Source organism: Ipomoea triloba, chromosome 9 (assembly GCF_003576645.1).
Source record: "Ipomoea triloba cultivar NCNSP0323 chromosome 9, ASM357664v1".
NCBI lineage: Eukaryota > Viridiplantae > Streptophyta > Magnoliopsida > Solanales > Convolvulaceae > Ipomoea > Ipomoea triloba.
The window spans coordinates 9663944-9675608 of record NC_044924.1 but is presented as its reverse complement, the minus strand read 5'-3'; positions in this window follow the sequence as shown (position 1 = coordinate 9675608).

The window sequence follows — 11665 nt, the reverse complement described above, 5'->3', positions numbered from 1 at the left end:
GGGGGGGGGGGGGGGGGGGGGGGGGGGGGGAATAGTGATGAGTTTGTTTCACTAATGTGGGGTGGGTTTTTTTGGTGGATTTTTTTCTTGCAAATTCAACTTTTTTTAAACTCCCGAAATGAAAGAAATCATGCGCAAGACTCGCGTTTTGCTAGACCTACTTTTTTTTTTTCTATTTTCTCTTTCTCTTCTCTCCTACTTGATCTGCAAAAAAAAAAAAATAAAAAAAATAGGGTTTAGTCTTATAAATATTTTTGGGTTCGCCCCTTGTTATTGTCTTTCTTGTAATATATATAGTCTATCCACTTTTAAGAAACTCATTGAGTTACGTCGCTCCTATTTTGAGAAAAGTTACGTCGCTCCTATATTAAGGAATGTTTATTGTTTTGGTATAATATGATGTAGTCAAAATTCAAAGAATGCGGTTGTCATAGTGATGATGATATATAAGTATATAACACATGCATGCAAAGGGCACATTTTTCTTTTTTAAATTGTATATTTTTATTTTTTTGGTCTGAACTCTCAAGTCATCTATTCCTGCGATTCCATCTGCGAATAATTCTCACAATTACGTTTTTGGCTTATTCCACGCAACTAGTTCGGGTCACTGACCCTACGAATAATTCATCATATATTATTATCGAGAAGTTAATAGGCACTAGAGTTTTTTTTCCGTTCACTTTTCATCCCACAATTATTGAATCAATTTTATATTTAGTCCCTGATTATTAATTTTGTTATATTCAGTCCTACAATTTTTAAAATTTTACAACATTTTGTTTTTCAGCCACCGATAACCAAATTTTTAGTTAAAAAATGTCATAGAAAATGACAACTTTACCATTTAAGATAAGTCACTTGACTGTTATGCACTTATGTTCAATAACATATAGATACAAATTTAGTCTGATAATCAAAAATTAAGATTGAAAATCAAATGTGACAATGTTTTAAAAGTTGTGGAACCAAATATAAAAAATTAATAATCGCGGACCAAATATGAAAATGGCCAAATAATCATGTGGCCAAAAGTGAAAAAAATTCAAGACAATACAAGAGAATCGAAACGTTTGTATCTTCACAACATAAGAAGATCAAAATCATGGTTATTCTAATTATTAATGTACTGTGACAATTGAACGATCGTCGATCAAGTACATACATGGCAGTGTGTGTGTGTATATATATATGTGTGTGTGTGTGTGTGTGTAGAGGGCTGACTTTTGACCATGTGTGATAATAAGTGTCCTTCGTTGTACAAAACCCCAATTAATTTTTAAAAATCTTATTACATATGTGTTTGTATGTATGTGAACAGAGCCTGTAAACTAGTCTAATATGCATAGGATTCGAAACGCTAAAAAGGTGCCATGCATATTGAAAAAGTCTTAGTTCCACTTGAAGCTATTAAGCCTAATCAATTACATATATATTGAAAGATAGAAAGGGAGATTTGTAAATAGAGAATAAAAGTAAAACAATAAAAGATAGAAAGGGAGATTTGTCAAATAGAGAATAAAAATAAAACAATAATAGACCAATAAAGCATTTCTCTATATTTAATTTACGAAAAAAAAATCCATTATTACTATATATGTGTTCTGGATAAAATCTCCTTTGTGACCTTAGTCGATAAAGGACCACATGTTTACAAGAAGGTAATAAATTTATGTTGTCTATACTTGATTAACTCAAACCAAGAAAGTGAATAAAAGTACTCTTATATAGAGCTAAACTTGAGACCTTATACTTATCAAGTCAATTGTTCGACCAATTTGATTAGGATTATCGATTCTTCTACCAACCAGGCGACAAACGAGCCCTGCATTCCTTGTTAAAATTCAAAATTAAAGTGGAAATTCCAAACTAGCACAGTAGCACTAGCAAAATAAACTCATTATCAATGCACGTAAGTCCAATAGTAAAAAAAATATTTATTATTTTCATATCAAATTTTAAATTAATGATTAAAACAACTTATACTAATAATTTTTCGGACATATAAACTATAATCTTTAATTAATTGGATGATGACAATAGAAACCTTTAGCCACTACTCGGTGGTGTGAACTGAGCTAACCCTTTTCTTTAGTAATGGTTCGCAAAATACACATAATAGGTAAATTGTACCAGAATTATTGAAAACAAAAATGTGTGAAGGGCTCAACAGATAAAGTATCGACAAGAATTAAACTTGTGACATTTAGGTACAAAGGTCATGTTCCACCCACTTGATTACTCATTTTAGAACTAGTGAAGTATAATCTTGATCCTTGCATTATGTGTTAAAAAGATTTTAAAAAAAAACACTTAAGACTCAAATTAAATCTTAATTGAAGTTTAAATTTTATTTTTTAAAATATTTTATATATTTTAACATGCATTTTTAATAATTATGACATTTTATTTTATATTTACAATTACATACAAACAGAAAATTAAGTCCAATTAAATCATTACATAGAATTTTTATTTTTTCAAGAGGAGGCATCATCAATCATTATATTCAATCCATATTAATTAACAAAATTCCATTGTTCTCAAAAAAAAAAAAACAAAACAAAATTCCATTTGGTCCTATTCTCAAATCTCAATGTCTCATTTAAACACGTCACCCGTGTGAATCGGCATACGTGGTTTTTGTTGAAGACTCGACCATATTGTCGTTTTGTCGGTCAAATTCCCATGTCGATTGTTCCATGTCATTAATTATATTCCATAAAATTTTCCAGTCTTCACTTGTAGTTATGCTTCTCCACTCTTCCAACTCCCCAGTCTTGGTGTGTGGGCATAAACATTTGTAGGTATAAATATTCCATATGATATCAGGCCAAACCTGGGACGCACGTAGAAAAAATAAATATCATCGTATTTTTTATATTAAACTTTATTTTAGTGATAAATTATATAATATTATTTTAAATATATTTTATTTAAGTCGTTGAATTGATATGTGCTTTAAACAAGATATTGTGACTGATGATCTAATTGTAAAATGTTGGTGTTGGTTCCGTAGTTTTAAGTACCAACTGGTTATGACTAATATCCTAGGTATATATGTTTTCTTAATTTCTAATGTGAAATGACTTTCTTTCACCTATTGTTATTTCTTTGATTTGCTTTTATTATTCATAGAATATGGAATTTCTAGCTCTTTCCACATATCAATGGAAATATCGAATAGACTGTTCAATTAATATATTCATAGACTGTTCAATTGACATTTATTTTTACAATTTTTTTTAAAATAATATATTGAATAGTTTCAAAGTATTGACTAGACTTCTCATGAGAATTGCGAATTAATATGTTCGGTTGATTTAATATGATCAATGGGTATAAAATAAGAAAAAAGATGGCCAACCATGGAAAGTTTGTAATATTTATGAAATTGATCCGTTATTTTCTTATGTACTTTTTTTCATCTAATTAATTTTATTTATTTTTCAATCATTAGAACTACCTAATTGATAACTAGTATAATTTGCCTACACTTCTCATGGGAAGCCCTTTTCTCATGAGTTAAGCCTTATATATATGTGTGTGTGTTGATTTTATTTTCTTGACCAATGGTAAGGTGGTACATTCTATTTGATGATTATACATTCAAAGTGAGAGTTTGTAATCCCTATGAAATTTCAGGTAACTTCTAATCTTTTGACCCCCACAAATACTAAGATGTAAAGATACTTTTTGGAGAAATACAAAGTCTTTACACAAGTTAGGTAACGATCTTTATCCAACATTTTATAGTAGCACGGCCAGCGCATGCAAAATGGGATTATAGCAGCAATTTGGACGGCTACCACTTGCTTGAGTGACAACCCGCATATATGAATTTGAATAAACACTCAACTCTCCACATCTATAAAAAAGTTATTGCCACAAGCTTAGAACAAAGTCTTGGAAGTTGCGAAGTTGAGATTCCACGAGAGAGAAAGGCACTTAGATCATTGTTCTAGTGTTCTAAACTAAAAAGAATCATCTAATTAATTCTACAGTCCAACCTCAAACATCAACCATCTTTTTCTAAGGAAGGCGTTGGAAGAACATCTTAGCAAGACAACTTGGTGACTATCCCTTGGCGAAGCTAGATTGATCAGACAATGAATATTAAGTTGAAGAGAAGCTCGTGGCTTAGATCCAAGATTAAGGAGGAAGCAAGTAGCAATTCAATGTGTTGCAAAAGGCTACATGTCACTTGTATTTGTGTAATCAAAATACATAGTGAAATCCCTCACGGGACTAATGGGAAATCAAAGATGCAAGCTACACGCAGAACTTGACAAGTCAAAGAATAAGTACTTTTACTTCAAATTAAACTCGTAATTTTACAAAAGTTCAAATTTTTTAAAAGTTAATTTAACATCATCATTATTATTATGAGGTCTTCATCATTGTCACCATTCATATTTCTTAATCACAATTTCTTCTTGTAATATAGTTTAGTTTTTTGTTCTTTCTCAACATACTGAAGCACAGAGAGCCAACACTCCCACTGGGATCGAACTGTGACCTCTCACTTAAGAGGGCCACAGCTATGCCACTTGACCATAAGGTCTTTGGCTAATATAGTTAATAGTATTTAAAAAAAAAAAAAAAGGTTATATGAAGACCATAATTATCCATTTAATTGGATCTTTAATTTTAATTTTTAATGTTTTTTCCTCCCCAAAGAGAAAAAGGGAGGATACAGTGGAAGACGTAAGTACTCCGTCTCTTCCTTATTGGTTGTCGTTAACTCGTTTATATCACATTTGATTTGAAAGCTATATATCTCATTTGGAAAGAACAAACAAGCCCCGCACTATGAGTTTGTTATGGATATAACTATACATATAAGTAATAAGTTCAATCCGTCTGTTAAGAGTGAGTCTCATAGAGAGGTGCAGTGGAGCCAGAAAATTCATGTCGAAGGAGTTAAAATCTATACTATTAATAAAAACAATATCCTCAGTTTTAATTTCCCGCCCAAAACAGACCTATAATATTATGGTTTGCGTAATATTGTAAAATATGGTAATACAATTACTCCCACTAATACAATTGTAAACTCAAATAGAATTCCTAATAAAATATATTCTTTCCTACGTTCCTATTCGTAATACAATTCTAGTCTAGAATTACTAATGGTAATACTTCAGTCTCTATATTTCTCTGCAATGCAATCTATACTATCTATACTATTAATAAAAACAATATCATCAGTTTTAACTTCCCGTCCAAGACAGACCTATAATATTATGGTTTGCGTAATATTGTAAAATATGGTAATACAATTACTCCCACTAATACAATTGTAAACTCAAATAGAATTCCTAATAAAATATATTCTTTCCTACGTTCCTATTCGTAATACAATTCTAGTCTAGAATTACTAATGGTAATACTTCAGTCTCTATATTTCTCTGCAATGCAATCTATACTATCTATACTATTAATAAAAACAATATCATCAGTTTTAACTTCCCGTCCAAGACAGACCTATAATATTATGGTTTGCGTAATATTGTAAAATATGGTAATACAATTACTCCCACTAATACAATTGTAAACTCAAATAGAATTCCTAATAAAATATATTCTTTCCTACGTTCCTATTCGTAATACAATTCTAGTCTAGAATTACTAATGGTAATACTTCAGTCTCTATATTTCTCTGCAATGCAATCTATACTATCTATACTATTAATAAAAACAATATCATCAGTTTTAACTTCCCGTCCAAGACAGACCTATAATATTATGGTTTGCGTAATATTGTAAAATATGGTAATACAATTACTCCCACTAATACAATTGTAAACTCAAATAGAATTCCTAATAAAATATATTCTTTCCTACGTTCCTATTCGTAATACAATTCTAGTCTAGAATTACTAATGGTAATACTTCAGTCTCTATATTTCTCTGCAATGCAATCTATACTATCTATACTATTAATAAAAACAATATCATCAGTTTTAACTTCCCGTCCAAGACAGACCTATAATATTATGGTTTGCGTAATATTGTAAAATATGGTAATACAATTACTCCCACTAATACAATTGTAAACTCAAATAGAATTCCTAATAAAATATATTCTTTCCTACGTTCCTATTCGTAATACAATTCTAGTCTAGAATTACTAATGGTAATACTTCAGTCTCTATATTTCTCTGCAATGCAATCTATACTATCTATACTATTAATAAAAACAATATCATCAGTTTTAACTTCCCGTCCAAGACAGACCTATAATATTATGGTTTGCGTAATATTGTAAAATATGGTAATACAATTACTCCCACTAATACAATTGTAAACTCAAATAGAATTCCTAATAAAATATATTCTTTCCTACGTTCCTATTCGTAATACAATTCTAGTCTAGAATTACTAATGGTAATACTTCAGTCTCTATATTTCTCTGCAATGCAATCTATACTATCTATACTATTAATAAAAACAATATCATCAGTTTTAACTTCCCGTCCAAGACAGACCTATAATATTATGGTTTGCGTAATATTGTAAAATATGGTAATACAATTACTCCCACTAATACAATTGTAAACTCAAATAGAATTCCTAATAAAATATATTCTTTCCTACGTTCCTATTCGTAATACAATTCTAGTCTAGAATTACTAATGGTAATACTTCAGTCTCTATATTTCTCTGCAATGCAATCTATACTATCTATACTATTAATAAAAACAATATCATCAGTTTTAACTTCCCGTCCAAGACAGACCTATAATATTATGGTTTGCGTAATATTGTAAAATATGGTAATACAATTACTCCCACTAATACAATTGTAAACTCAAATAGAATTCCTAATAAAATATATTCTTTCCTACGTTCCTATTCGTAATACAATTCTAGTCTAGAATTACTAATGGTAATACTTCAGTCTCTATATTTCTCTGCAATGCAATCTATACTATCTATACTATTAATAAAAACAATATCATCAGTTTTAACTTCCCGTCCAAGACAGACCTATAATATTATGGTTTGCGTAATATTGTAAAATATGGTAATACAATTACTCCCACTAATACAATTGTAAACTCAAATAGAATTCCTAATAAAATATATTCTTTCCTACGTTCCTATTCGTAATACAATTCTAGTCTAGAATTACTAATGGTAATACTTCAGTCTCTATATTTCTCTGCAATGCAATCTATACTATCTATACTATTAATAAAAACAATATCATCAGTTTTAACTTCCCGTCCAAGACAGACCTATAATATTATGGTTTGCGTAATATTGTAAAATATGGTAATACAATTACTCCCACTAATACAATTGTAAACTCAAATAGAATTCCTAATAAAATATATTCTTTCCTACGTTCCTATTCGTAATACAATTCTAGTCTAGAATTACTAATGGTAATACTTCAGTCTCTATATTTCTCTGCAATGCAATCTATACTATCTATACTATTAATAAAAACAATATCATCAGTTTTAACTTCCCGTCCAAGACAGACCTATAATATTATGGTTTGCGTAATATTGTAAAATATGGTAATACAATTACTCCCACTAATACAATTGTAAACTCAAATAGAATTCCTAATAAAATATATTCTTTCCTACGTTCCTATTCGTAATACAATTCTAGTCTAGAATTACTAATGGTAATACTTCAGTCTCTATATTTCTCTGCAATGCAATCTATACTATCTATACTATTAATAAAAACAATATCATCAGTTTTAACTTCCCGTCCAAGACAGACCTATAATATTATGGTTTGCGTAATATTGTAAAATATGGTAATACAATTACTCCCACTAATACAATTGTAAACTCAAATAGAATTCCTAATAAAATATATTCTTTCCTACGTTCCTATTCGTAATACAATTCTAGTCTAGAATTACTAATGGTAATACTTCAGTCTCTATATTTCTCTGCAATGCAATCTATACTATCTATACTATTAATAAAAACAATATCATCAGTTTTAACTTCCCGTCCAAGACAGACCTATAATATTATGGTTTGCGTAATATTGTAAAATATGGTAATACAATTACTCCCACTAATACAATTGTAAACTCAAATAGAATTCCTAATAAAATATATTCTTTCCTACGTTCCTATTCGTAATACAATTCTAGTCTAGAATTACTAATGGTAATACTTCAGTCTCTATATTTCTCTGCAATGCAATCTATACTATCTATACTATTAATAAAAACAATATCATCAGTTTTAACTTCCCGTCCAAGACAGACCTATAATATTATGGTTTGCGTAATATTGTAAAATATGGTAATACAATTACTCCCACTAATACAATTGTAAACTCAAATAGAATTCCTAATAAAATATATTCTTTCCTACGTTCCTATTCGTAATACAATTCTAGTCTAGAATTACTAATGGTAATACTTCAGTCTCTATATTTCTCTGCAATGCAATCTATACTATCTATACTATTAATAAAAACAATATCATCAGTTTTAACTTCCCGTCCAAGACAGACCTATAATATTATGGTTTGCGTAATATTGTAAAATATGGTAATACAATTACTCCCACTAATACAATTGTAAACTCAAATAGAATTCCTAATAAAATATATTCTTTCCTACGTTCCTATTCGTAATACAATTCTAGTCTAGAATTACTAATGGTAATACTTCAGTCTCTATATTTCTCTGCAATGCAATCTATACTATCTATACTATTAATAAAAACAATATCATCAGTTTTAACTTCCCGTCCAAGACAGACCTATAATATTATGGTTTGCGTAATATTGTAAAATATGGTAATACAGTTCCTATCCCTAATACAATTGTAAATTAAAATAGAATTCCTAATAAAATATATTCTTCCCTACGTTCCTATTCGTAATACAATTCTAGACTAGAATTACTAATGGTAATAATTCAGTATATATATTTCTCTGCAATGCAATCTATACTATTAATAAAAACAATATCCACAGTTTTAACTTCCCGCCCAAAACAGACCTATAATATTATGGTTTGCGTAATATTGTAAAATATGGTAATACAATTCCTATCCCTAATACAATTGTAAACTAAAATAGAATTCCTAATAAAATATATTTTTCCTGACGTTCCTATTCGTAATACAATTCAAGACTAGAATTACTAATGGTAATAATTCAGTATATATATCCCTAATACAATTGTAAACTAAAATAGAATTCCTAATAAAATATATTCTTCCTGACATTCCTATTCGTAATACAATTCAAGACTAGAATTACTAATGGTAATAATTCAGTATATATATTTCTCTGCAATGCAATCTATACTATTAATAAAAAACAATATCCTCAGTTTTAACTTGTATTATGGTATGCTTAATATTGTACAAAATATGAAAATTTGGCATAATTCAACCCGCAAGGCCAACCAATTTTCTGAAGACATTCATGCATGCTGGTGTTGGCGCACGAGTCAAGCCTTTTTAAGTTCATTTTGGGATTTCATTTGCACCCCCTCCCCCCTTGCGTGCGAGAGAGAGCCTCTATGCTATACAATTCAATAAGCCTTAGAAAAACTCTTGTATAAGTAGTGGTCCAAACCACTTCTCAAACCAATGTGAGACAAAAGTTACTTGAAAGGTTTTTTTTTTATATTTTTCTAACTCAAATGGGTCAACTTTGAGAACCAATTTCTCATTCACCCATTATCAGTTTTGAGCGTACAATATATCAATCTTTTCGTCTAACTACGAAGAACGCGAATCCACTTTGACCCGACCCAAATCGAAAGTGGACCCCACATATATTTGTACCACAATATTGCCAGTAAAATGCCATTTTATGCTAATTTATGGCTAAAATTGACAAAATATTCAAAATATGATTCCATTCCTTATTCTACACGAAAATTAATTTGAAATATTTTAGTCAATTCCATTCCTGTATGGATTCCTTATTTATATACATATGTTAACAAAATAGTCACACGGAAATAATAATTATTAAACAAAATTATAGTTATTATACCATGCAATTCAATTATTGTTCACAATTTTTTAATCTTGTGTATTATATATATATATTACTATATGATGTATATTATAGTATGTATTATATATATATATTACTATATGATGTATATTATAGTATTCAATATATATATATATTACTATATGATGTATATTATAGTATTCAAAAAAATTATATATTACTATATGATGTATATTATAGTATTCAAAAAAATTACTATATTATGTAATTGTACGTAATTAGATTCCTCTCATGATAATATTCAAAAAGATAAAAATTCCAACAATCAAATTATTATATGATGTATATTATAGTATTAAAAAATATTACTATATTATGTTATTGTATGTAATTAAATTCCTCTCATGATAATATTAAAAAAAATGAAAATTTCAACAATCAAATTACTATATGATGTATATTATAGTATTTAAAAAAATATTACTATATTATGTTAATGTACGTAACTAAATTCCTCTCATTATAATATTCAAAAAAAAATTCAAACAATCAAATTACTATATGATATATATTATAGTATTAAAAAAATATTACTATATTATGTTAATGTACGTAATTAAATTCCTCTCATGATAATATTAAAAAAAAAAAGAATCCAACAATCAAATTACTATATGGTGTATATTATAGTGTTAAAAATTTACTATATTATGTTAATGTACGTAATTAAATTCCTCTCATGATAATATTCAAGCAAAATAAAAATTACAACAATCAAATTACAATATGATGTATATTATAGTATTAAAAAATATTACTATATTATGTTAATGTACATAATTAAATTTCTCTCATGATAATATTCAAGCAAAATAAAAATTACAACAATCAAATTACAATATGATGTCTATTATAGTATTAAAAAATATTACTATATTATGTTAATGTACATAATTAAATTTCTCTCATGATAATATTCAAGCAAAATAAAAATTACAACAATCAAATTACAATATGATGTATATTATAGTATTAAAAAAATATTACTATATTATGTTAATGTACGCAATTAAATTCCTCCCATGATAATATTCAAAAAAATAAAAATTCCAACAATCAAATTACTATATGATGTACATTATAGTATTCCAAAAAAATATTACTATATTATGTTAATGTACATAATTAAATTTCTCTCATGATAATATTCACACACAAAAAAAAATTTACAACAATCAAATTACTATATGATGTATATTATAGTATTCCAAAATAGATATGTCAAATTTAATTTATTCTAATAAGATAAAATTGAAATCTTCTCTTCAATTTAATATTTTTGTATTATAGATATTTTTAATTTTATTTGTTTTGTTTTTTGAATTTTAATTAAAATTATTAAAATTAAAATAATTTAATTTGATTCGAATATATATATATATATATATTGAATCATTGTTGCATGTCAAAAGTTCACCCAAATAAAAAAATTGTTGCATGTCAATTTGTTTACTTCATCTAACTTTTAAAAATAACTACAATATTATTACTACTATATATAAATTTCTTCCTACATAAATGATGTTGGTTTTCAAAGTTTAAAAATGTGAAAGGTATAATATATCATTATTATGATTTTAGCTCTCTACTAATAACAAATATAAGTATTATTGCATTAATTTAAAAGTTTTATAGTTCA